Source organism: Leptinotarsa decemlineata, unplaced genomic scaffold (genome assembly GCF_025532065.1).
Source record: "Leptinotarsa decemlineata unplaced genomic scaffold, Ldec_3_MD MMD2_tig00000026_RagTag_RagTag, whole genome shotgun sequence".
Classification (NCBI taxonomy): domain Eukaryota; kingdom Metazoa; phylum Arthropoda; class Insecta; order Coleoptera; family Chrysomelidae; genus Leptinotarsa; species Leptinotarsa decemlineata.
Window position 1 is genome coordinate 7,706,464 of NW_027412539.1, and position 27,210 is coordinate 7,733,673.

Here is a 27,210-nt window from a genome sequence, read left to right on the forward strand (position 1 = left end):
AACTATTTACTTTTTGTTCTGGGGCAACTAGATTCATCAACAACTACCAGTGCAGGAAAAACTAACAGTGTCGTTAATTTTAAAACTTCTACTACTAATTGAATACATTCTACAAATATAGGAGACCGGCGACAGAGAATTGTTCGGGAATGCCGATTTCTGATTCCAAACACCTTCAATAATGTAAAGAATGCTTTCGAAAGTAGACTGTATTATAGTATAGAACTGGATGGAGGTCATTCTGAACACTTCATCGATTGATTGTGTTGCCATTGATATTACTTTTGTTGATTTCTCCAATGAAATGAGCGACAGCGAATTTTCTATTTTTTCTTAAATAAAACATTCAACATTAAATTTCCCAATAACGAATTAACCAATTCCAAAAAACATTACAGAATTAATACAGGGACAAAAAATCTTTCAAATGGTTCATCACTCGACCCACCATGCTGCTGAAAAATAGGGGGGATATCTAGTTGCTGAACGCAGAGGGGTGAAGTTTCGTGTATGATTCCCATATCAGAATCAGTCCTCTCAGAAATGAAAATTGACGTGTTCTTTGAAATTTTCGATAACACGTCCGTTTCTAACTTACAGGGGGGTGGGGGGTAAAGTTTTCGTTGAAACGCCCTGTAGATTTTCATCGTTGTAACTATGATGAATACTCTACCCTGTCTAGAGTTGTTATTGGTGGTGATAGACTGCTTCTAATTAAACAAAATAAAATTCAAGTTTGCATTACGCTTTCTCAGAAATTGATTATAAATGAAAATGAACATTATCTTCCTCAATTTTTGAATCATCTTATCATCATCGTTCATTTATTCTTCATTTCAATTCTCGCATATCAGTAAATTCATTTTGTCACTATTATTTTTATTAATTTGTTTACGGATTCACCATTAGAAACAATATACCGACATCACATTTATAACAATGAACTAATATTCTAAGAAGTTACATATAATATATTATAAGACAATAATATCAGTCTAACTTTGTGACACTAAGAGATTTTTTCAAATCACCAAATGAGTTTACAACCATCTCATGGATCTGGACTTCGGTGTGTTGTAACCATAGTTAGTGCTATAATTTTTCAAGCAAAACAGTGGAGGATTTCTTGTATCGTAAGATTTTACATTGAAGTTAATAATTTTTGAACGATAAGAACAATTGACAGTGAGTTTGTAAATGAATGAAAGCGCAGTGTGGTAAGTTCAGTATTTTGACGATTAAAATTGGAATGTCTTCATTTTGAAGGCTATATACTTGAATTACGACGTCAAAGACTCCTAATGGAATATCTATCGATTGTGGTGGAAATAATGTATGTTCTAATCACTTTTTCGAAATCATGGAAATTTTTTTTCAACACAAAAACAGTTTCTGACGCAAACTGAATAATGTAATAATCAATTCGACTGTCTAGCTCAGAGTCAACAGAATTTGATCGAATTAAATTTACAAATAGATTACTTTCATATTAATTGAAATTAAAATTGAACCAATAATTCCACCCCAGCAATTTCATTGATGGAAGAGTAATCATGAAATAAAATGCTGTATGAATGGAGCTCCCATCTCGCAGTAGTAAAATACATATTTGATTAATGCAAGTCAAAAGTACTCATCAAACATTGAAAAATTATTTCGAATCGAATAAATATTAGGTTGTTTCAGAAGTTTTTGTCCGTTTTAATGTGATAAGTTTTCGATAAATTGATGGATGTAGACGTTACTACGTGGTAGGAAATCATAATGAAGAAAAGAGAATTGAAATTTTCTATGATTTTCACCACTTTTATTTGTAACTAACGTTACTGCAGTTTCGTCCTATAAGGACATTTTCAAACTCTTACATTAAATTAACAATGGTTGTTGACTACATTAGCCTTATATAACACCACCGCAGGTAATTATAGAGGTACTTAGCTTAATTCAGCACCTGAATTTTGTTTCCTAGTGACAATGTAATGTGGATATGCTAATTTGAAAACCGGTGAGTAAACTAAATCGATTTGATCATTTAACAGGTTGCACCCGCAATGTTTATGCTTGTGAATTTCAAAGGATTCCAAATAATTGAGTTTGCAACCCTTCCTTGCATAGTGCAAAATTTCCGTATCGTTCAGATTCGGAAACTTATGGTTGCATGCCAAGAAGTGGTTTGAAAACGTCGAATCATTTTTATCTAGTCTGAAGGAACTTTCATATTCAGCATACAGTTTTTGGAAATTTTGACCACATTGTCCCACATAAACACTATTACACTCCGGACAGTTTAGCTTATAAACTTCAGATGGTATTGTTCATCTTTTCGCAAATTATTTTTCTAGTACATATTCTGACGAAAAGGTATTTCAAATTCCACAATACAAATGCACAGAGAGTTTTTATGTTTTCAACTACTATATTGAAACAGCAGAAATAATCAATCAACATCAAATAATCAATAACAGCTGGTCGCGATGGAATTCCTTTGCAATTTTTAAAAAACTGCATATTCACTCTAGCAAAACCCTTAAAAATATCATTTAATCTTTCTTTATCTATGGGAATCTTCCCTGAATTCTGGAAGCAAAGTTTTCTAACTCCAATCCACAAATCTGGTGATAGAGAAAATATTAAAAACTACTGAGCAATGAGCAAGCAATCTGAAATTCCCAAGTTGCTGGATTGTTTGATAACTATAAAACTGATATTCGATTCAAAAAACATAATAAATGAATACCATCTTTATCATGATTTTTGTGTAGACAATTTGTTATTGTATTCGTTACTTGTGTTCTATATAAATATTTTTTAGCCTAATCGAAATTCTCCATTGTATATTCGATATCTGTTAACTGAGACGAAATGTTAATATTATGTTTATTCGGAGAAACACGGAATTTAGGGCCACGAGATAGAAAATTCTGTATATCATTAGGGAAATTGTTATCAGTTTAGTTTTTAAACCAATCTTTTTGAAATAATATTTCAGATAGAAACTTATTTTTTGATAAATTGAGTTTTTGAATATTTTTATTTTTAATTTGATGAAAGTGGGGGTTATAATTTACACCTGATCTACGTTTAAATTCGACAAATATATGATTTGGTATTATTGTTAATAATTTTCTGTCTAGATCTGCTTGTTCTTTGTTCAATTTGGATATAACACAAATAGTAATATTAAATTCTAAATTCAGAATTTTCTTTCTCAACTTCAAATTAAATTCATTAATTTGACGTCCTGTTCGTCCTTCTTGATGATTCATTGAGTCGATGATGTTATAGATAGGAAATATTGTTGGGAAATAAACTCATTTGTCTGCACTTCAAAGGAAACATTTTTCTATTCTGTAATGTTGCCAAGTTGATGTCATCATTTTCCCTGTGTAGAGACCAATACATCAATGAAAATCATATATTATTACAAAACGATAAATATTATAAAATAGACCCAACTTCTACACTACAACAAAAAACAAATAAAATGGTTACAAATTTTAAAAATTGTCACAAAATAGATAATTTTACAGCTAAATCATTAATGATATACAATTCCATAGCACCACGTTTTTATTCGTTACCTAAAGTTCATAAACCTACCTTATTCATGCGACCAATTGTATCTTCCATTGATGCACCTAACTCAAAACTTTGTAAATTTCCAACAAATATTTTAACAAGTTCCTATAAAACAGACAATCCTTATTATATTAAAGATTATTTTTCATTTAGTGAATTTATAAATAATTTTCAGCCTCCTCATAATTATGTTTTGATAAGTCTAGGTGTTGTTTCACTTTTCACAGACCTACTGTTGAAAGTAGTGAAACAAACTTTGAACAAAAATTGGTCTAACATTAAAGAACATTGTGAATTAGACAAAATTACATTCATGAATATTTCAGATTTTATTTTTGAATCGACATATTTTATATTCGAAGACAAATTTTATGAACAAATATTTGGCATACCTATGGGTTCCACCATTTCCCCAATTTCATCGAGTTTTGTTTTAGATGAGCTTATTGATGAATGTAGTAAAAAATTATCTTTCAATATTCCATTCATCAAATGTTTTGTAGATGATTTGATTCTGGCCATACCTGTACATGGAAAAGAAGAAATTTTGAAAGTATTCAATTCATATGATCTCAATATCCAGTTTACTATTGAAGAAGAAATAAACAACTCTATTCCTTTCCTCACTATGGAGTTATTAAGATCAGAACAAAATATTATCACCACTGAATGGTAACCAACATCAAGTAATAGATTTAATAATTATCATTCCTATCGTCCAAATAAAATGAAAATGAATTTAATAAAATCATTAAAAAACAGAATCATCAAAATTACCCATCCCGATTTATGAAACAAAAGTATGTCCAATTTCACTAAAATTCTGATCCAAAATTCTCATCCTAAATCTTTAGTAAACAGAATATTATTTTGGGAAAGAACAAACTTTCAAAATAATGAAGAAGTTGAACACAACAACGTTATACCTTCATTCATATATAAATCGCTACCATATATTCAAAAATTGACCCCAAAATTTATTAATGTATTCCGAAATAATAACTTCAAATTTTCCAAAACAAATGTCACTACTATATCTGAATTATACAGTGAACTGAAAGCTCCAATTTCAAATAAAAAAAAATTCAATTTAGTATACAAAATTTCTTGTATGGATTGTTCTAAAACATAGATAGGACAAACATCTAGCTCTCTAAGTAGTCGCATGACTTCCCATAAGAGCGACTGTAGACGAAATGTTAATTCTTGTGCATTAACAGAATATGTTGATTCGGAGGATCATAAAATGAATTCTGAAAACCCACATATTTTAGATAGAGAAATCAATACAATCAAAAGAATATTTTTGAAAATGATGCATACCAATCACGAAGAACATCCAATGAATGAAAGAACTGATATTGAAAGTATCAGCAATGTTACACATATACGCATACCTATACTGCAATATGATAAAGAAAATAAAAGATCTAGTAATTTGAGTGTTATTCAGAATTTTCCCACTTGTATATATGTATATATATATATATATATATATATATATATATATATATATATATATATATATATATATATATATATATCGAACGAAAACTAATTTGAAAGTTAATTTCGACATGAATCAATAAATGACAATTATTTGTTGATAGCATCAAAATAATGATTTGTTTTACAATCAGTTACATGCTGGATGAATCAGCATTACTATTTCTTCTTCGACTACCCTTATTTAATTTAAATAAATAAGTATATATTTGACTGAGATTATTTAAGTCAGTTTCTTTATTCATGGACTTTAATTCTATATTTACATGTATCATCACTAAAATACTAGCATTAGTATAGTTCATTTGGTGGTCTAATGAATTTACATGTTCCAATAATGCACATGATAAAGCATTTCTTCTGCAGTCACTTTTATGAGAGGTACTTTTATGACTGCGAAAGAAATGCTTTATCATGTGCATTATTAGAACATGTAAATTCATTAGACAACCAAATGAACTATGCTAATGCTAGTATTTTAGAAATTGAACAAAATTCCTACAAACGTTCTTTTCTAGAAATGATACATATAAATGAAGAATTAAAATCCATGAATAAAAAAACTGACTTAAATAATCTCAGTCAAATTTATGTTTATTTATTTAAATTAGATAATGAAAGTCAAAGAAGAAATAGTACTGCTGATTCATCCAGTATGTAACTGATTGTTAAACAAGTTATTATTTTTATGATATCAACAAATAATTGTCATTTATCGATTCATGTCAAAATTAACTTTCAAATTATTTTTCGTTCCTTTTGCTCCTAATTTTTTATATTGATCTCATGTTGAGTAAGTTACATCTGTAACGTCTTATACATATATTTTTACAATCATCTTTTCAGTTGTCCTGAAGAAGGAAATGAACATTTCCGAAATCTAGCAAGGAGTTGATTGGTCAAATCACTAACACTGTCATAAAAACTTGGCAAGTTGACTTGTGTGTCACATCAATAGGTGGTTCCACTTATGTTTTACTTGCGTTTACGCAGCTATTTTTATCAAGTACTTTCTTGGTTTCTCTCAATAATCTTCAATCGAGGACCGCCTACCCGGTACTGACGATGCCCAATAGGCTGAAACAGCTATCTACCGGTGGCTCTTAAATTGAAATCAATATGGGAATGATCAAAAAGTACTTATCTATTCATTTATATATATATATATATATATATATATATATATATATATATATATATATATATATATATATATATATATATACTTTCGGCTCCTGCTTTGGAGCCATTTCCAAGAATCACTTAGATTTGTACTTACATGACTCGAGGACGAGGTCGTAATCTCCGTGGTCCCCAAGTCTCGTTACTAGTTCTATGTTTGCTGTGTTCCATTATAAGTTCGCATCGTGGAATCCTGAGTGGATTTGCCAATTTGGAAGCCATATTGACAGTCTGGGATGATTTTATACATCTTGCAAAAAGAGAGTAGTCTTCTTTGATGAGTTTTCTCGAATATTTTGGAAAATACAGATAGTAACGCAATTTCTCTGTTATTGGAAACCGAGTGCTCGTCATTTTTCTTTTGGATAGGCACTTTCATTGCATATTTGAGTCGAGTTGGGAATATACCTTCAACTAAAAAGATATCAATGAGGTATAAGGGGGGTTCGATCAAATTTTCAACCACCTTGAACAAGAGGTTGCAAGGTACTTCATCCACGCCACTGGATATCGACTTCACTATATCGAGTAGTTCTGTTTCATCCAGAGGATATAAAGGAAGTGAGTTGGAGTTGATGTCACAGTTATTTACTAAAATATTTTCTTCTCATTTTCATATTATTTTCATCTTATTTTATATCTTCTTCTTATCTTCAGACTTATTTTGATTTAGACCGTTTATTTTGGAAACTATTGAATAAATGAAGAACAAGACTGCCATTCACTTATTCACATTAGAGATAATTCGAATTATTCATCATGCTTTTTATTTTTCACAAAGAACGAAACATTTCATTATTTCAGTCCACCTGTGAAATGCTGAGGGTAATGCACCTGACACTAAATTTGTCATTATTCATACTTGAATTAACTTTAATTACGTAAATTCTGTTCTCGGAAGCGAAGCTTTATAAAAGTGTGCATAATTCAATTTGCTCAAGCCCATTTAGATCTATTCAATCATATAATCCTCGAATATGATTTCTACAGCTGTGTAAAGCGCTGAAAAATTCCATGGGGCTTCCTATTGTTTCAATTCTTGAATTTATTTAACATTAAGATAAAAGTTTTCGACGTATTTTCACATTTTCGGAATGAGGAAGGCACATTGTAATCAATTTTGATAGGAAGACTGCATTTTGTTTCTTGTTTCAACGACTTCAACTGAATGCTCAAGTAACAACATACAGGTTGAGTCATTCAAAACAGTCTCCCTGAAATTATGGAGGATAGGGGTAAGGAGAACCATTTTGAGTGGGGATTTAGCTAAAAACTGTTCAATAGTAAACGATTAGTTATGCTTCGAAATTCGACCAGAATGGTACTAACATTGAGAGAAGTATCAAATGAATTTAGCAATTATAGAGAACGTGAAGTATGCTGAGGTTGAATATTCAATTTTTTTGATGACTTGAATTGTTGATAGTCGAATATCATTTGATAACTCAACCAAGTTACTGTGAGATAACGTTGAAACACGATGAATTATTGGTATATTTGAAAACCTTTTGCAGGCTGAGGTTTTTACTTTGGTTTTTATCTATCTCTCTTTATTCATTAACTTTTAGCGCTTGCTACAGTGGCGCCTTCCCAAATTGATGGCTTTGAAAGGACACTTTTTGATTCAGAAATATGGTTCTTCTTACCTCTTACCTGAGGTTTAGGTTCCGAACATATCCACTGAGATTGACTTGTCTGCCCATCCGTGGTGTCATCAGTACTACACTGTCAGCGGCCATGGAGATCCTTCTAGATCCACCTCCTCTCCATATTTTTCTGGAGAGAGGATAGATGAACTGCATATAGACTTGTATTCATTGCTAATTGCACAATCAATTTAATCAATTCAATGCAGAGTGCAACAGACAGTTGGTTGACACTGGAAGTTATAGCATTCTGCAATTGATCTCTGACTTGATGCCTCCAATTGTCAACTATGAACTGCGATACAAGTCACTTTTCTCAAGTAGAGAGACCTGGATCCTCCGGGAGAAAGAACTATTGAGAGCAGATAGTTGTTGGTTCACACATGGATCAAAAACACATTCCGGTTACGGTGCAGACCCAGGACAGAGATATCAACCTGCCTAGGAACCTAAGCGACTGTATTTCAAGTGGAAATTCCCGCTATTGAATTGTGTGCGGAGAGATTGGAAAAATCCAACCTCATACACAAGTCAATGAAAATATTCTCGGACAGTCTAGGAAGCTCTTGGCTCCTAATACCGAGTAACGTCTAAATTGGTAGCAAATTGCCAAAAACCACTCTCGTCAATAGCTTCACCGCTTCAGGCTTTGCCAAACAAATACTGAACATCTGGTTGGCAAGAAGATTTGTGGATTTCTGGCAGAATCTTCCAGAACCGAATCAGGTTTTTAGAGTTCTGCAGAGCCGTACTCTCACTATCTCACCTGAAAGACCACTCACCATTCCAACTCCGTTAAGAAGCTGGGTTCATTTGGTCAGGTGTGAATAGATGTGAGCCACAATAAACCCTTGCGGGTTGCGGTGGAGTGTTGAATAGACCCATTCACTTAGGAACTAACCTAACCCAACCTAGACTCTCACTTCTACTTGGAATATTTTCAATCGAAGAGGTTATTTTAAGTTCGTCGGTTTTGAAGGTAAATTTGAGGTTCCAAGGTCATTCTGAGTGGGGTGAAAACGCATTCAAGAAATTTTAATTTCACGAGAGTTGATTGTTATGACATATTCGAGGTTATTCCGAACCTATGAACAAATACACTGAGATTATGCGTATGGAATGTTAATGTAAATATACGAAACATCTTAGAAATATCGGTGAAATGAATCTTTACAAAATTTCATCAGGATTTTGCAGGTAGCCTAACTCGTATTTCGATTTTATACCAATCAGCATTGCTTATCAATTATCAAATGAACGTAGCTTGTACCACAGCTAAGGGAACTAAAATTTTCAATCCTATTTTGGCCTGGCTACCCTAGCTACCGGTAGGTCTGTAGCCAGGCGGTTCGACGTAGGTGCTTTGTTCACTCACTCGAATTGACTGCCGTGTTAGTCGGTGGTTCAAATCCCAGTCTGAACGATCCATTTTCACTTGCTATCGTCTTACTCTTATTAGGAATCACACGTTAAAAGGTAAAACCTCGTTAATCCTTAGCTCGCACAAGTTTCGACTTCTGAGGGTTGTCGTTCGTATGGGTGCGTCAGCTGGTTAACGGAAAAACTGATTTTTTTTAAACTGCAAGATATTTCAATGATAAGTTACTCAAGTATCTCTAAGTGATAAATTCAATATCCAATGTCATGGAGACTGGATCAAAAACAAGCACTTCTCCCAAACACCAAAACTGCGATCCTCTTCTCGACGCTCGGCTTCAGGAGGTGAAGAAAATATTAGTGTTCTTCATCTCATGAAAAACACTAACTAACTAACTTGGTGAAACACGCATCTAGAAAAGTATTGCAGTTTTAGTGTTTGGAAAAATGCTTGTCATGGATTCATTGTACGTCAGAAGTTCCAGTTTCACCTTTTATAACAAAAAACCTGAAAAGTTAGACTGTTACCAAAGATGAGACACCCGTTGCAATGTGGAATTCAATGCTGATATAACAAAAATCAGTTGTTCCGAAAGGATTTTTTTTCTCCAGTTTGTACCTGGAACTAACTACTATGCATGATCTACACATATTTGTAAAGAATTTATTTTGAACTCAATTGTTTTATTCCTTTCTTTGTGGAAGTCTCACAAAGTTTTTGTACTCAGTACGAGAAGTTGAAAATCAAAACCTTTCTTTTCAAGAACTAATCCCTTCTTTCTGTCATTCATTGTTAACAAAGTTCAAGATGTGCATATTTTTTCCAGTTTGTGTTGAGAGGAATATGATTCCTTCAATATTTTTTAATTCTTTGGAAATTTTCCATACTTATTTAACCTGAAATTATTATATATTCTTTATTGGGGGTGTAGCTTTATTGGAGCCGATTTGTATATATTTTGCTTTTTTCTCGAAACGGCTATACGGGGTATAGAATTACTAGTGAACTGCCCCGATTCCGCACAGGTGCAATGCTGATACTAATATAATACAGAATGTTTTTATATACAACGTTCACTAGTTTTTTTCTAGTAAACAATACAAACATGTTTTCTTCAGAGATCACTCTGGAAATAGCGACATAAAATTGGCCCGATACCACCGCAAACACTACGTCCGTGCATTTTAAATCTGTAATATCCTCAAAAATGTTCATTCAAATTACATGCTGTAAGGATCACGTTAGAGATGAGATGAAGGATACATCAAAAATAATTTTATGAACGTGCCTTTTTTCCCCAAAGCTGGCGTTTTACTTCGAATATTTGAAAATCCTCCCTTATATGAAACGAACCTACATACAAAATTTCAACCTCCGAAAATATATTGGAATATTCGAAAATCCAAGTCCTAAGAAGCGCCTATATACCTAATTTTAGCTTCTTAGGACTTACTAGTACGGAGTAACAGAGATGAATGGGTGAGTATTAAGTGAATGACTGGCATTTATAAGTATAGAGATTAATTTTACCTCCGAAAATGTATTGGAATATTTGAAAATCCAAGTCCTAAGAAGCGCCTATATACCTAATTTTAGCTTCTTAGGACTCACTAGTACGGAGTAACAGAGATGAATGGGTGAGTATTAAGTGAATGACTGGCATTTATAAGTATAGAGACCAATTCTACAAATTTGAAAGGTGAAACTACGTCTGAAAGATTCAAGTGTAACACTTGTTGGTGTGAATATTCTGTGCAGATAATTAGGCTCTTTGTCAATGATAAATTAATGGAAATATATCGTGTTAGGAATCACACGTTAAAAGGTGAGACCTCGTTTATCTATAGCTCGCACAAGTTTCTACTTCTGAGGGTTGTCTTTCGTAGGGGTGCGACAGCTGGTTAAAGGAAAAACAGATTTGAACAGAGATGTCTGCTTCTCGATTTATTGATTTAATGGTGCTGTCAACTCCAGCAAATATTTTGCCGTTCTTGGACCTTGAGTTCCTTACTCCATATTTGGATTAGGCTTTTTCTACGATTTTGTAACATGTATCAGACAGATCTTCGTTTATAAATATTACCGCTTCTTTCAGCTTTTTCTTGGTTGCAAATATCTCATTACGTTTCAGGCCCGACATAAATATAAGTAGCACATCTCTAGGGATAGGCCAGTGTTTCTCAAACTTTTTGAATTCCCGGCTCCCTCATGTTTTTTGAAGGTTATCGCGGCGACCCGAACGTAAAGACAACACTAGATATTTAATTAACAAAAGTAGGTAGGTGGCTGTCTGAACGGATTGCATTTTGCAATTACCGATATTATCATATTATCAGAGAATTTTTGTTAATAGGTACCGACGTATTACCTTTACTCTCAGTTATCTATGTTGTAAAACGTTGTACCTTGAGACTCACCTGTGGCCCACGGCGCCACAGTAAAGGTTCCACGTCGCCCCAGGGCGCCGCGGCTCACACTTTGAGAAACAGTGGGCTAGGCTTATTGTAAGCTTTATTAATGTCTCCCATAAAATGAAAATGATGTTCAAATATAAGATATTTGAAACATATACAGGCCGTTCCTTTTATCATGTGGTAACTTTGCTATATTCTAAACCGTAACAGATACGAAGACGATTAAATAGAACGATATTTGTAAAAATAACATATCAGTAAGTGAAAGGGATTACTAACCTCACTTTCATAAGTTTCTCACGTTAATAGGTGCAGATGCAGATGCAGATGCAGATGTTTTTCATAATTACTACAATAAGTACAGATCAGAATATCGAAAGATTATAAAGTAAGCAAAGGAAAATTATTATAAAAATTGCATAGATGGTACCACCAACAAATCAAAGGAGAGCTGGAAGATGGTAAATGATCTTTTAGGAAAGAATTCCAAAAAGAAAGTAGATTTGGATTTGACTCCGGACACATTAAGTGGGTACTATTCTTCAGTTGTAGATGAATTGCCAAAAAATATAACCGTAGCCTATGATCCACTAATAAATCTAGCAAGCGTGAGTGTTAACGAAAACTTAATCTTGTATGACACTAATATTGATGAATTGAAAGAAACGTTACATGATGATAAAAATAAAACCGCAACTGGATTCGATGACATTCCTGTTAGGATTTTTGAAAATCTTCCAGATAATGCCCTGAACCAACTAGTATCTCTGATAAATGAATCCTTCAAAGAAGGCATATTTCCACCTTTTCTCAAAACATCAATTGTCATACCGATCTATAAAGGTGGTGAAGAGAGCTCTCCCATGAATTTTAGGCCCATTTTCCTCATTCCCACGTTAGCGATAATTATCGAAAAACTCGTTAAGAGAAGAATCTTTGATTTTTGCAGGCGTGTGATATATTGAGCATCAAACAATTGGATTGCAGTTCAATAAGCACACAAATGATGCAATATTTTCACTGTTATATGAACTGTGTACTGGGATCAATAATGGGGGAGATGCCGCAGCTCTATTTGTGATTTATCGAAGGCTTTCGACTGCGTGAATCATGAGATATTGCTGCGAAAGCTTCACTGTTACGGATTTCGAAATAAAGCACATTCATGGTTCACGACATGTTCATCCGGCCGCACACAAGTAGTTAAGACAAAATCAATCTCAAGTTTAGGTATTATACAATGTGATGTTCCGCAAGGATCAGTCTTGGGTCCAATTTTGTTTTTACTATATGTTAATGACCTGACGATGCTTGACATTTCAGTAAATGTCACCATACTATGGCATAGTGATAAGCAATCTGATCTTCATCATATCATTAATTCAGATATGTAATGAAGGTCAAAGAGTGGTGCGACTCGAACCTTTCATCCTTCAATATATTGAAAACTAAGATAGTGTCCTTCAAATGTGTAGTTGCTGATATTTCTTCGAGTCACCAGATTATTGAAAACGGTGTTTTCTCTAAATGTCTATGACTACACATCGACAACTTTCTCAAATTGAATGAACATGTCAAAATCTTGAATAAAAAATTGTATTCTGGTTGTTATGCTGTGAAAATTGCTGCAAACGAACTAGGATACCCAACCGCAAAGACAGTATACTTTCGATACGGTATTCCATTTTGGGGAGTGTGCAGTGGTAATGTTCTTCAAAGTGTTTTTGTCTTACAAAAAGAGCCCTGAGTTACATCTGTAAACTTAAATGTCGGTAGTGTCTATATTTATACAATGTGTCTCATAAATAAAAACAAACGAAATTTCATTACAGGGAATGAATACCCCACCCGTCAAAGCAACCATCTCAAACTACCATCACCATCCTCCACTCTCGTTAAGGATTCAATAATATACATATAACGTCTGCAACATGTACAATCACCTTCCGAATAGTATTAAAGATATACCGTCCAACGCAACTTCAGAAAAACAGTTTCTGATAGAACCTATAATAGTTTGGAAGAATGTTATGTGGATAGAATAGAATAAGTAGGCCAAAACTCTACACTTTCTATACACTTATATACAATTTCTATACACTATACACCTTTTATTGTTTGTTATATTTTGAATTCAAAATAAGTGACTGATTGTTTTTATTTAATTCAATTTTATATGATAGTGACTATTTTTATAAATTTATCAAACGTTATCAATTTAATTACATCTACATTTATATATACACGCTTTGTCAACAAGATGTTGTTATTCTGTGATATTAAAGAATATTTTATTGATTGATCGAAAATGTGAAAAGTAAATAAAATCGAACAAGCATTTTGATAATGATATACAGGGTTACTCACTTAGTCGGTCGTCTGCTTCTCTTTAGTTGATTCTCAAGCAACACGTGGATTGGAAATCATTCGCCGTAGAGGTTGGATATATTGGAGACTCTATAAACAAGAAAATGATATTGATAATGAGAATTGAAAAACAAGCTCTACTATTTGGTGAGTCTACATCAAATTTTAAAAATCAAATTGAGAATAAATCATCAAAGACAACTCAAAAATTCATATATTAAGTATATTAATAATTACTATACTGGAAAATAACTCATCATCTCTATATGAAATAGTTTCATGTTAGTTTTGATCAAAGTTGTGATGAAACTATCCATGTGTTCGAAATGAACATTTCCAGTAGTAAAAAAAACAGTGTAACACAGGCGTGATGCCTAACTGGCACTCATTTTGTTTGCAACACCCACTTCCATGCAAAAAAAACCGGCTATCAGCACTTATTACTCAACATACGATTTGGCATACAAAAACTAGAACATTGTCTCTACACGCGCGCTCATCAAATAATCATTTTAAAATGATCAAAATTGATAAGCGTACTCGTGAATATAAAATTGTATTCACTAAATACTTGCTGGAAAACAACTACGTCTCTGGCTAATACCACGCTGAATATTGAATTATATTCGACAGACATTTTTGCTAGATACCTTACGGAGGTTAGTTCCCAGTTCATCCAGCAGCAGGACCATGATGAAATCTGTCAAGTAGATCACCTGCGGCTTGGTTTCGAAGTATTACCGAGTGCAGGAAAGACCAAGCCCAGGAATTGACTTCAACGCGACACGACTGCAAGTATGGAACCTTCGTCTGGGAGAAAGATAGTAATAGCCACATCTCGTGAACGACGCCGGAAGCGGGTAACAAACATCCAATGTACCAATACTCTAACAGAAATCAAAAATAAATATAGTTTAAAAAATCTCAAAAACACACTTTTGAAGAACATCGAACTAAAAAGTTGAAAATATTTTTTGTAAATGAGATCAAAACAATAACAAAACAAAAAATGTGGCACAAAGCGCCCACGCTTTTTTCACAATAACACTAGTATTTTTCGTTCGTTATTGTTTTAAGCTTATTTTAAAAAAAATATTTCTAACTTTCCAATTCGATTTTCTTCAAAAGCCTGTTTTTTAGTTTTAAAAAGCGTATAAAAGCGTGTTTTTATTCTGTTTAAAACTATATTTATTTTATCTGAACTTTGGGATCAATCAGCCGTATATTGTTTAGGAAAATGACCATTGATATTTTTCGATTCCGGAGAGGGAGCCTGAAAATCAGCTACTAAGCCCAAATAAGGTAGCAGGCGCGCGTGTTAATAAAAAAATACTTTTTTCAAATGAAGAAATACATGTAAAGTGAGTTCGAATCATATCAAGGAGGTTACGTACAGCGCCATCTTCCCGCGAATAGATCAAGCAGTAATGTCGATAATTGTGTCAAATACAGATCCTGAGCATTCAAACGGGAATGAATATGATACAGTCTTCAATCTTATATTGATTTCAACTGCTTATTTCGGAAATTAATGAATAGATGAAAAACAAGACTGCTATTCGCTTATTCACATTGGAAGTAGCTATCATTAAAAATAATTCGAATTAATCATCACGTTCTTTATTTTCAACAGACAAAGTAACATTTAAATAAAATAAAATAAAATAAAATAAATAAAATAAAATAAAATATTTATTAATCCTTTCAACTATTGTTAGCAATAGATAGGATAAGTCAAAAACAGTGTCATTAAGTTTTAATTGACAAACAGGACGAAACAAGCACAATGATGACTAACATAGACTATGTAAAATACACTTCGATATCATCTCAAAATTGAAAAGTATAATTCAAATTCCTCAACAGTATAGAAACATTCTCTGATAAGGAGTTCCCTAAGTCTATACTTAAAAACCGCCAGGGATCCCGCGTATTTTATTTCTTTCGGAAGACAGTTAAAAAAACGGTAGCCTGCATTGATGGGAGATTTTTTGTAATAGGAGTGTTTGGGCTTGTTCAATTTGATATCATTTTTATTTCTGGTGTTGTAAGAATGTGAATCACTATTAATGGGAAATGAATGTTTGTTATTGAAAATATATGATAATAGTTTCATTAAATAAATTGATGTAATCGTGAGGATCCATTTAGTTTTGAAAACCTGTCTGCATGATTGGCGACTACTAATGTTAAAGATAAGCCTTATAATTCTTTTCTGAGCAACAAAAATTCTTGTTATGTCTGATGCCTGACCCCATACTATAATATTGTAGGAAATTGCGGAATACACAAATGCATAGTAAACCTGTAATAATGAATCTGTGGTCAAAATATTTCTTAGTGTTGCCAAAATATAAAAGCTTTTGTTGATTTTTTTACATACTATCTGTATTTGATCTTCCCATGTTAGGTTACAATCTATGAGCGTTCCTAAGAATTTAGATGAAGTGGAGGTTTCAACAATATTATTATTGACTTCGAAGGTGAAATTAGAAGGTATTCCATGTTTTGTGTGAAACTCAATTATTACTGTCTTACTTTGATTCATTATTAGTGTATTCTGCATACAGTAATCCGCAAAATCTTTCAAAACTGAGTCAGTTTTTTGCTGTAGTCTTTGGCGATCAGTGTCAGACACCACAATAGAGGTGTCATCAGCATACATGAAAACTCTACCGTCCTTTATGTTATGAGGCAAGTCATCGACATAGGTAAGGAAGATCAAGGGACCCATGACACTTCCCTGCGGTGTTCCAAGATCTAAATCGTATTCCTTCGATTTGGTTTCACCGATTCTCACGATGATCTTCCGATCTTCAAGAAAGGACGTTATCCAGTCGTTCACTGGGCCACGTAGACCTAGGTTGTTGATTTTTTCGGAGACGAAATTACGATTAACCGTGTCGAATGCCCGCGTTAGGTCAAACGATATGACAACTACATACTCAGTTTTGTCCATCAGATCATTAATGTGTTGGACAAGTTCTGTTATGGCTGTTTCGGTAGATTTCATTAATTCAATGCACCTTAGAAATGATGAGGGTGCAGGATTCAATTTGCTTGAGCCGATTTGGACCTACTCAATCGCATATTCCTTACATATGAACAATTCAAATGCTTTTTATATATTTGAAATGAACACAAAAATTTAAAAAAATACCATACATTCGTAAGCGCCACGATACATGTATCGAAATACGTGGTGGATTAGTAGAGGCTACTAGAATATGAGTTAGAATTTATTGTTGAACTGAATCGAAACATTTCAATAATTAGTTATTAGTTACGTTTATTAAAATTTTTTGCTTTATTGTTAGTTGAATTGTGTGAATATAATTCCGTTATTTTCATTAAAAAAATTTACGCTATTTGTTTTTTTTTTCATCTGGCGGCACTTTATTGTTGAAATCATAAAAAAAATATATATTGTGACTGTTAGCTGTTTGAGTTTTCGAATTTTGGACTTGTCATAACTTTGTTAATAATGAATATTTGTTCGTGAAATTCTGGTCACACCTATTTAGAGGCCCTCTGAATCCAGTGGCGTAGTTATTTTTTCAATAAAAAAATCGCTAATAAATAATTCCGATTTTTGACTAAGAAGAAATATCGTAGTATGCCCTGAAACTTTAATCAACATTTCAAATTTTGTCCCAAGGTAGACCTTCAAGTACTTGACATTAAAAAAAAATTATTAAAATCGATTTACAACTTCAAATTTTAGGGGGGTGTTTCTATTAAAAATGGATCACACTGTATATATATATATATATATATATATATATATATATATATATATATATATATATATATATATATATATATATATATTTCAACAGCTATTAGAAATCCAAAAAAAAAACATTCTGAATTCAAATTTCCATGACTACCACACTCGACATGCAGCTCAAATTAGACCTATAAGATATAGATTGAATAAAGCTATGAATAACTCTACCAATATAATTCTTTATAATCACTTGCCTAGGGAAGTTAAATCTTTGTCACCCAATTGTTTCAATCAAAAGGTGAAACAGTTCCTCATCAGCTCAAGTTTCTACACTATTGCAGAACATTTAGATTCGAACATTCGCATGTGAATGTTCAGATATTTAGTTTTTTTTTTAATATCTATAATCGTATTTAAGTTATTAATGTTTTGTTGAGTTTGATGGTTCATGCTGTATATTCAGTGTTTCTGACTAACTCCATGATTTTTTTCCTTCTGGAAATACTAATGCAATTATATTCAAATCCAATTTTTTCCAATTTTTGTAATATGACTTGATACAAATGTAATTTACATGAACGTAGTCAAATAAAGTATGTCTATGTCTGTCTAATAAAGTATGTCTATGAATTCTACCTATTGTTTTAACTCTTGAAATTATTCAGGGTTGAGAGAAAAGTTTTCGACGTATTTTCACATTTCCGGAACGAGAATGGCGCACTGTAATCAATTTTGATATATAGACCGCATTTTGTTTCATGTTTCAAAAACTTCAAGTGAATATTCAACTGACAATATACAGGGTGAATCATTGCAAATAGTCCACCTGAAATTATGGAGGGTTGAGGTAAGTAGAACCATTTTAAGTGGGAATTTAGCTTGATAAGTGTTCAATACTGAACGATAATTACACTAGTTTACAGCCATTTTACGATTGTGATGCCAAAGGTATTCACTGTTTCTATCGTATTTGTAATAAATTTGTATCAAATCTCTTTTTTCTTCATTCGTGAAAGCCATTTTTCTACAAAAATTCAATGACTTGTACAATAACAAAATGTCATTAAGTGTAACAAATTGAAAGTCAAATTTAGAAACATCAAAGTCAAAGGCTATTATGATAAGAATAACTTTTTTTCAATGTCTCTCATTTTTTGAAAAAGAATGAAAATTTATGATACATCATTGAGAAGTTAAAATCTGGTTTCATTCAAAACATAAAGAATCCAATGTAGCCCATAAGAAAAAAGGAAGTTGATGATGGTGGCTGGAAGATGAAACGTCGGATAGGAAATCTGAAAACATCATTATGTAGCAGGGAAAAAGTGGCAATGTGGAATGTAATTTTTTTCGAATCGTTCGAAAAATAAAGCCAGAAAAAAATTAAAACCATTTTCCGAAATTTCTGTTGTTTCCGGATATCTTCGGATATACTCGGAATTTCAGAACTTCCCCAACGGCATATTGTTAGTGAGGTAAATGCGCAACTTTGCTCTAATTTAACCATCTACGTATCTCTCATAGTTTCCGAGATTCCAATGGTGAGGATCGAATTTAAAACACCCTGTATAGGTTCATCATCAGCTAATTATTCAAAAATTCTACAATATATTAATAGTTAATACAATGAAGTATAAATTACTTATATGGAGAAGAAAATATTTTATAATGGATAAAAGAAATTTGTCACATGTTAGCAATGAATAGATGGTCACAGTGACATGTTGATAGTTATGATTTTTTTTTATATATTCAGTAAACGACAGTGCATAACATCTCAGATATAAATGATTGAAGTATTTTTCCATTCAGATTCATTTAGATTTCATTCAGACTAAAAGTGTACAGATAAAAAGATACATATCGCTAATTGTTATGAAGTTTCTGTTGGATGACGAAACTGCTACCCTCCACGAACATTGTAATTGTACATTGAATCATTGAATAAAGAAAGTGTAACTACTCAGTATATTATTCAATTGAAGGGAGAGTTGGACCTTATTGAAGAATGATATAGTTTCAGGAACGTAGGATTAGTTAATACTGAGAATACATCAACTAATTTATTATTTTATGAATTTCTTTTGAATTTTTCAGAATGAAATGTTTTGCTTGTTGTTTGTACTTATGAAAATTGGTTATTATCTTCAGTTCATGAGGTAGAAGATTATACAGTTTCGGCCCAAAAAAGAAAATGTTTTTTTTGCGTGGCTCTTTTTGTACATTAGTATATAGTGCCTTCATTTCAAAACTTCCCACCCCTAGTACTTTGTTTACCAGGGAGAAGTTGCCGTAGGCAAAAACCACGTCGAATTAGATATCAAGGAAGAAGTTTAAAACCAGTGCCAGTGGTATTTTAGGTTCAACCACCTTACCCCTAACTACCCCCACTTAATAATTTTAAATGGCACCCCCTATCTATAGTCCGTTCATAATTTGTCGATAGCACAAAATGAGGGCCCAAGTCATAAAACGGTCGTAAAACTCGTAAAATCATAGGCGGAGGTTCCTGAGGTGTTTATTCATTAAATATAAAGCTTCAGTTTATATTCGAAACTTGCCTTGAAAGGGTGAAGTTGTTACGAACGAAAATAATTTTTAGTTTAGTACATTTTTTAATCGCATTTAATTTACGGCTCGTTGGTGTTTCGGCGTCTACGGCAGTAATTAACGTCTCTAATATTTATTTTGCGAATTTTGTGCAGTGCGTGAGTAAATTTTTTTCATATTCCTACAAACATATACGTACCTTTCGTTCCTGCTTGTTTTGTTTGATTGCTTGCGATGGCTTCGTCATCATCATCAACATCAACAAGTTTTACACCGGTACTGTTGCGTACAGTCAGTAAGTCTGTCTTTTCACCAAGAGAGAAGACTATTGTTTTCAACGTTCACGATGCTCTGGTTTCTCAGAATCCCACAAACACTGTTCAGAACATAATCAAGAGTTGTGCCAACATGACGGGCGTAGGGGAGTCAACAATATATAGGTTCCTATCAGAAAGAAAAAAAAAAGGTATAGCTAACCCAAATACAAACGAATACTTAAAGAGGGGGAGAAAACCTATTGAAATTGATGAATTTGCCAAAAATGGTATTCGAAGGAAAATTCACGAATTTTTTTACAAAAAAGAAATACCCAACTTAAACAAAATTTTACAAGAAGTTAGAGACGACCCGGATTTGCCTCATGTCGGACGAACCAAATTGTGGCAAGTTTTGAAAGAATTAAATTTCCGGTGGGAGAAATCAGACCGAAAATCACTTTTGATTGACCGGGAAGAGATAATATGTTGGAGAAGAAAGTATCTAAGATCTATACGAAAATTTCGGGCTGAAGGAAGGCCAATTTACTATCAGGACGAAACGTGGGTAAACGCAGGTCATACTCTCACAAAAATTTGGACAGATAAAAATATATCAAGCTCCTTTATGGAAGGTTGGTCTACTGGTATTTCCCCACCCTCTGGTAAAGGCAGTAGATTAATAGTTTCTCACATTGGCAGTGAAAAAGGATTTGCTAAGCATGGTTTGTTGGAATTTGAATCCAAAAGCACAAAAGACTATCACGAGGAGATGACAGCTGATGTTTTCGAAGAGTATTTTGAGCAGATGATTGAACATATACCACCAAACTCAATTATAGTATTAGATAATGCACCTTATCATTCACGACTAGTTGAAAGACTTCCAACGACTACGTGGAAGAAACAGGATATCATTGACTAGCTGCGGAATAAGTCCCTGCCTTACGAAGATGGAATGGTTAAAGCAGAACTTTTAAAAATTGCCCGGCAACACAAATCTAAGTTCAAGAAATACGTAGTTGACAAAATGGCGGAAAGACGAAACATCACAGTCCTTAGACTTCCACCCTACCACTGCGAATTAAATCCAATTGAACTCATTTAGGCACAAATGAAAAGCTATGTGGCTAGAAAAAATACGTCATATAAAATACAAGCTGTACGTGAATTGTTATATGAGTCTTTACAACATATTACAGAACAAAATTGGCGAGATGCAGTAAGACATGCAATAGAAGAAGAACAAAAAATGTGGGATCTTGACAATATAATTGATGCGACTGTAGAGACACAACCGCTAATTATTAACCTGCAAGACGACTCGGATTCCGAAGATGATCCTGTTTATTTTGAATTTGAATAGTTTTGTAAGTAATCGTAGTTTATATCATTTAAAAATAGGTATTAATTAAATAAATGTATCTTTTACAAATTGCAAGTAACTTATTATTTTTGAATAAAATAAAGAAATTTTTTTAAAATAAAAATACAGTTTACAGTACCTACAGTTTAAGAATATTAATATATTTATTTATTTAAAGTAACTAATGTTTTAATCATATACTCTACGACACTGGTCACTCATTTCCACTCAAAATACCTACATAATCGGATTAAAAGTTTTATAGCTGCCAGTTTTAGTTTGGTTTTTGTTATTATATCATATTAGCTGTCCTCTCTGTATTTCAGTTCTCTAATGAGGGTCAAACTTGCAGTGAGCTATCAACAAATTATGAACGGACTATAGTAACAAATCATTGTTAATATCTTAAAAATCATCACTCAACCCCGTTTAGAAAACTGAAATAGGTTGATCCGTTCTCGTAAAATGGGGCAAAAAGAAAATGAATTATGACAAAGTGCAAAAATTTATGGAACCGCTACCACTGACTCAATAACGGTATGTTTATGTCTCTTTTTTAAACAGAGTTTTTTGCTTTAGCTGAAATTGAGATAAGGGCACACAGTTGCTTTTTAGCGTCAGTCAGTTTGTCAAGTGATGTCAGTTACACTGACGGTAATAGAAATCGTAATGGTGTACACTTTACAAGAAAGAACTGAAATTATTTTTATTTATGGTGCTGAAGATAGGTGTGCTCGTAGGACAGCCCGGGTTTTTAATGAAAGTCATGCAGGCCAAAATGTGAGTCACCGATATGTTCTAGACCTTGTTCAAATATTTGAAGAGACCGGTTCTGTGTGCAACAAAGCAGTAAAGCAGCCGAGAGTTCTTACGGAAGCCGCACAGATTGAGATTTTGGGCCAATTCGCCGTTGAGCCTACTACTTCGATTTCGAAAGTCGCTAAGTTAGTAAATATTTCAGTTGGTTCTATACACAAAGTTTTAAAACTAAACAAGTTATTTCCTTACAAAATGAGTATTGTTCAGCAACTCAGTGAGGATGACTATGATAGGAGAATTGAATTTTGTGAAATAATGAATTGAAAATGATCCGAATATGATAAAAAAGATTTGCTCCAGTAATAAATCAACTTTTTTTCTTAATGGCTTTGTAAATAAGCATAACTGTATATACTGGGATAATGAAAATCCACACTTGTTTCGAGAGGATCATACGCAATATCCACAAAAAATAAACGTCTGGGCTGGAATTCTGTGAAACGAAATAATTGGCCCTATTTTTATTGAAGAACATTTAACTGGCCAATTGTATTTAAACTTATTGGAAATTTTAATCGATCCACTCATAAGACAGTCCTTAGAACGCCAAGTTGATGAAGAAGACAACCCGCTCTGGGGTGAACAAAATTTACATTTTCAACAGGACGGCGCACCGCCACACAATGCGTTGCATGTCCGACAGTGGCTCGATCAACGATATCCTGACAAATGGATTGGAAGAAGAGGCGCTCTAGAATGGCCGGCGAAATCTCCGAATTTAACGCCATTGGACACAGGACACAGGAGTACTGACACATGCAGACAAATCAATAAGGAAACATTCACAAAAGTTCGACAGAAATTCCAGAATAGATTGTACTTTTACTTAGCTACCAATGGTGAACATTTTGAACACCCAATAAAGTAAGGTACATTTATTTTATTGCAAGAGCTATTATTTCATTTTTTATTACAATTAATTTTCTTCTTACCCTATTTTACGAGAACGGATCAACCAATTTCAGTTTTCTAAACGGGGTTGAGTGAGGATTTTTAAGATATTTAAAATGATGTGTTACAAGATAGGAGGTGCCATTTAAAAGTATTAAGTGGGGGTAACTAGGGGTGAGGGGGTTAAACCTAAAATACCACTGGCACTGGTTTCAAACTTCTTCCTCGATATCTAAATTGACGCGTTTTTTGCCTACGGCAAATTCTCCCTGCTAAACGAAGTACTAGGGGTGGAAAGTTGTGAAATGAAGGCACTGTACATACTGTGAGATTATCCAGTGTTCTGGTATTATTTACAACGTCATGGGGCGATTCAAACGATTTAGGTTATGAAGCATCCATTCTAAGCATTGATAGGCATACAAGCTTCTAATATCAAGTATCTGCGACTGCTCATATAGTTGTACAGTTGAATGAAGTTTTGGTTTTCTGAATATTATTTTCAGGATTTTGTTTTGCATTGAGTGGAGTTTTGTTGAATTATTGCGAAATAAACCTCTCCATGCTTTTATACAATACCGAAATATGGATTCAGCTAATGAATAGTAAAATACTCTTAGTGTTTTGTTATTTAGAAATTCTCTCCATTCATACATTTTTCTAGTTAACTGCCTGAATCTGTTAGTCAAAGAAACAACATGATTTTTCCACCTTAACACCTGAATACATTACATTTCTCAATTTTCGGACAATTGCATGTTAAACAAATTTTGACAATTATTCTCGTGTACATTTGAAAAAGTCCTCGACCGCGGACGAAACGTTTTTATATATATAACAAAGGAAAAACTTTTATTCAACAAGAATCCAAACCCCAAGAAACCCCTCTACAAAAAAATGAATACTTTTCTTTACTATCGGTTGATCACCTGCAATCAGAGAAAAAGAAATGTGTTTAGTTTTTTTTTACATTCAAGCTAAGTAGGTTTTGGTCTAGCCATTTTTTAACTTGTTCTATTTCATTAATTCCATCATCAAGTGTTTGTAGAAAAAATCAAAGTGGTATCGTCAAGATAATATGAGCTTTAGAGTTTTTCAAAAATCCAATACTATTCCAATACAATACAATCCAATAAAATATTGGGCGTAGCACAGTTCCTTGAGGTACCACACATGATATTTCTAAAGGATTACTACTAACTTCTCTTTTTGAGATCTCTTATATAGATAATTGTATAGAATATCATTTGCCGGTCTTCTGATTCCATAATCGTAAAGCTACTCCAAAAGAATTTCATGAGATATAGTATCAAAAGCCTTAGCCTGTATAGGAGACTAGAGCCTTTATACCCACTGAATATCATCAAAAAAAAAGCAAATAAACTGCCCTCCACTTTGAGATATGATGGACTTCTACCACAGGTTAGTGGACTACAAGATTAGGTTTAGTCAGGGCCGTAGTGAAAAGAAAAACCAGGGGGGGAGGGAATCCAAATTTTCACAACTCCACAAGCAACATTTCCCAACTTTCTAAGAAATGAAAGCCGAGGAATTAGTTACTACTATAATATATTAATTTTTTTACTTAGCTATCCAAAGATTGGCTGAATGCTTACGCTCGTTAGGGTATGTACAAACAAAAATAAATTTTGGATATTATAAAAATAATAATAATGGGAATTATTCTACTTTGGACCAAGGTCCCTCTTCCACCATATCCACCATGTATAGGAATATTCCATACAAATGAAAGCAAACAACACTTGAATAATATTGTGCTTATTGTTTTCTACTATTATTTTTTCTATCTTCATGGCCCGAAATTTCCCAACTTTTCCAAGTCGGAAAAACAGCGAAAAGTTGGGAATTTTGTAAATTTGTCACTTCAAAATTTATGGACTGTTCAGGACTGTTCTATTACTTGGGAGAAATTAAACTTTTTTGAAGATTTCAAACCACTCAGAATTCTCTTCAAGTTATGCATGTTGGGAAATCCCAACCTTCTCCTGGTTCTTTCCCTTTTCTTATTACCTCTCCTTTTCTTTTCTCTCTTTTTTGTTTTTTCAAATTTTCATTCATTTTTTTATTATTAATTTTTCTATCTTCATGACCCAAAATTTCCCAACTTTTCCCAACTTTTTCCCAAGTCGAAAAAGCAGGGAGGGGAGGCTCCCCCCCCTATGGCGACGGCCCTGGGTTTCGATTCTCCATTACCTAACTGTAAGCAAATTTTCGTTAAAAAGCTCAAGCGATCTAGTTGCGCAACTTTCATGTTCATCAAAACAGTTGCCAGTTTGGAATCGAGTCATTTATAATTCGATTTCATGCTTCTGACAACTGGCCCATTTCAGCAACCCCAACTCCAATTACGACGAAGTTATGGATCAAAGATGGAGGGTATTATAATTAGCTGTGAGCTTTTCTGACAAAGATGATGTCAGGTTCGCAGTGTTGATACGGGTAAACTGAAATAGACAAGGTAACCAATAACTTAGGCTTCATATTTCACAAATTCTATCATGGTGAGTAATAAAAATGAATTCATTTCATCTAATTAGACTTATCAAGGGAAAATTCTTCTAAGAATAATCCGATATCCAAAAGCTCTTCTTGGTTTCCAGCGTGCCAAATTTTAAATACATGAAGCTATTACTACTTATGAGAAAATAACGAAGTTTTTGATGAGTAAAATTTTCATTTAATTGTTTTATTCTTCAGTAAATTGCTTTATAATGAATTGAGGTTAGTTTCAGAATCTATAATATGAGCAATTGTTTTCCGAATTATTTTGAAACTGATGATGGAACTCGGGTTCATGGTGGTCCTGTTATTCCTCTAGTCTTTAATGATTATTTCATTGACTCTGTTAATTCTCTAATCAATGATATTGAGCCTTCTGGTGAAGATCATCACGATATAAAAATAAACTCTTCTTTTCTTCATTCTTTAGACGAAACTGAACTTCTTGATATCATCAAGTCCATATCGTCTAAGAACTCTAGTGGCATTGATGAATTACCAGGTAGAGTATTGTTGTATGTTGCTGAACTAATCATTGAACCACTTCCATACCTACTTAATCTCTCTTTCCTTGAGGGTTCATTTCCCTCGTGTCTTAAACATACTTGTTGTTCCTGTTCACAAGAAAAATGATAAGCACTTAATCTCCAACTACAGAGGTATTGCATTGATGTCTTCATTTTCAAAAATTTTCAAAAAATCCTATCTCATCAGACTTGTATCCTTCTGTAAAAAGAGCCAATATGGATTCCAATCTGGTTTATCCACCCAAATAGCAATAAATCTAATACAATTGTTTTCTCGCTTAGAGAAATGGACTGCAGTATATCAGTTAGTGCTAATACTAAATCTATTGTGCAGAAAAAATCAGTCAAATTTTTAGGGTTGAACATTGACTCCCAATCATCCTGAAATGATCATATTGACTCTATTTCTATAAAATTATCCAAGCATTGTTTCGTCATTTGGAATCTCAGAAATTCTGTCCCTATAAATATTTTATTAAGT

At 33.2% G+C, this 27,210-nt stretch overlaps 1 protein-coding gene across 3 annotated transcripts in view; it reads right to left on the reverse strand.

The window, feature by feature from the left end:
• Positions 1-27,210, reverse strand: part of LOC111503748 (uncharacterized) — a 293,459-nt gene that overhangs the window by 178,141 nt on the left and 88,108 nt on the right. For 2 of the 3 annotated variants that reach the window (XM_074171671.1, XM_074171668.1), the window contains exon 2: positions 14,073-14,162. The exons of the other annotated variant lie outside the window; for it this stretch is intronic. The gene's annotated coding sequence lies outside the window, so the exon portion shown is untranslated. The remainder of the gene's footprint in view (positions 1-14,072; positions 14,163-27,210) is intronic. 3 annotated transcript variants of the gene reach the window in all.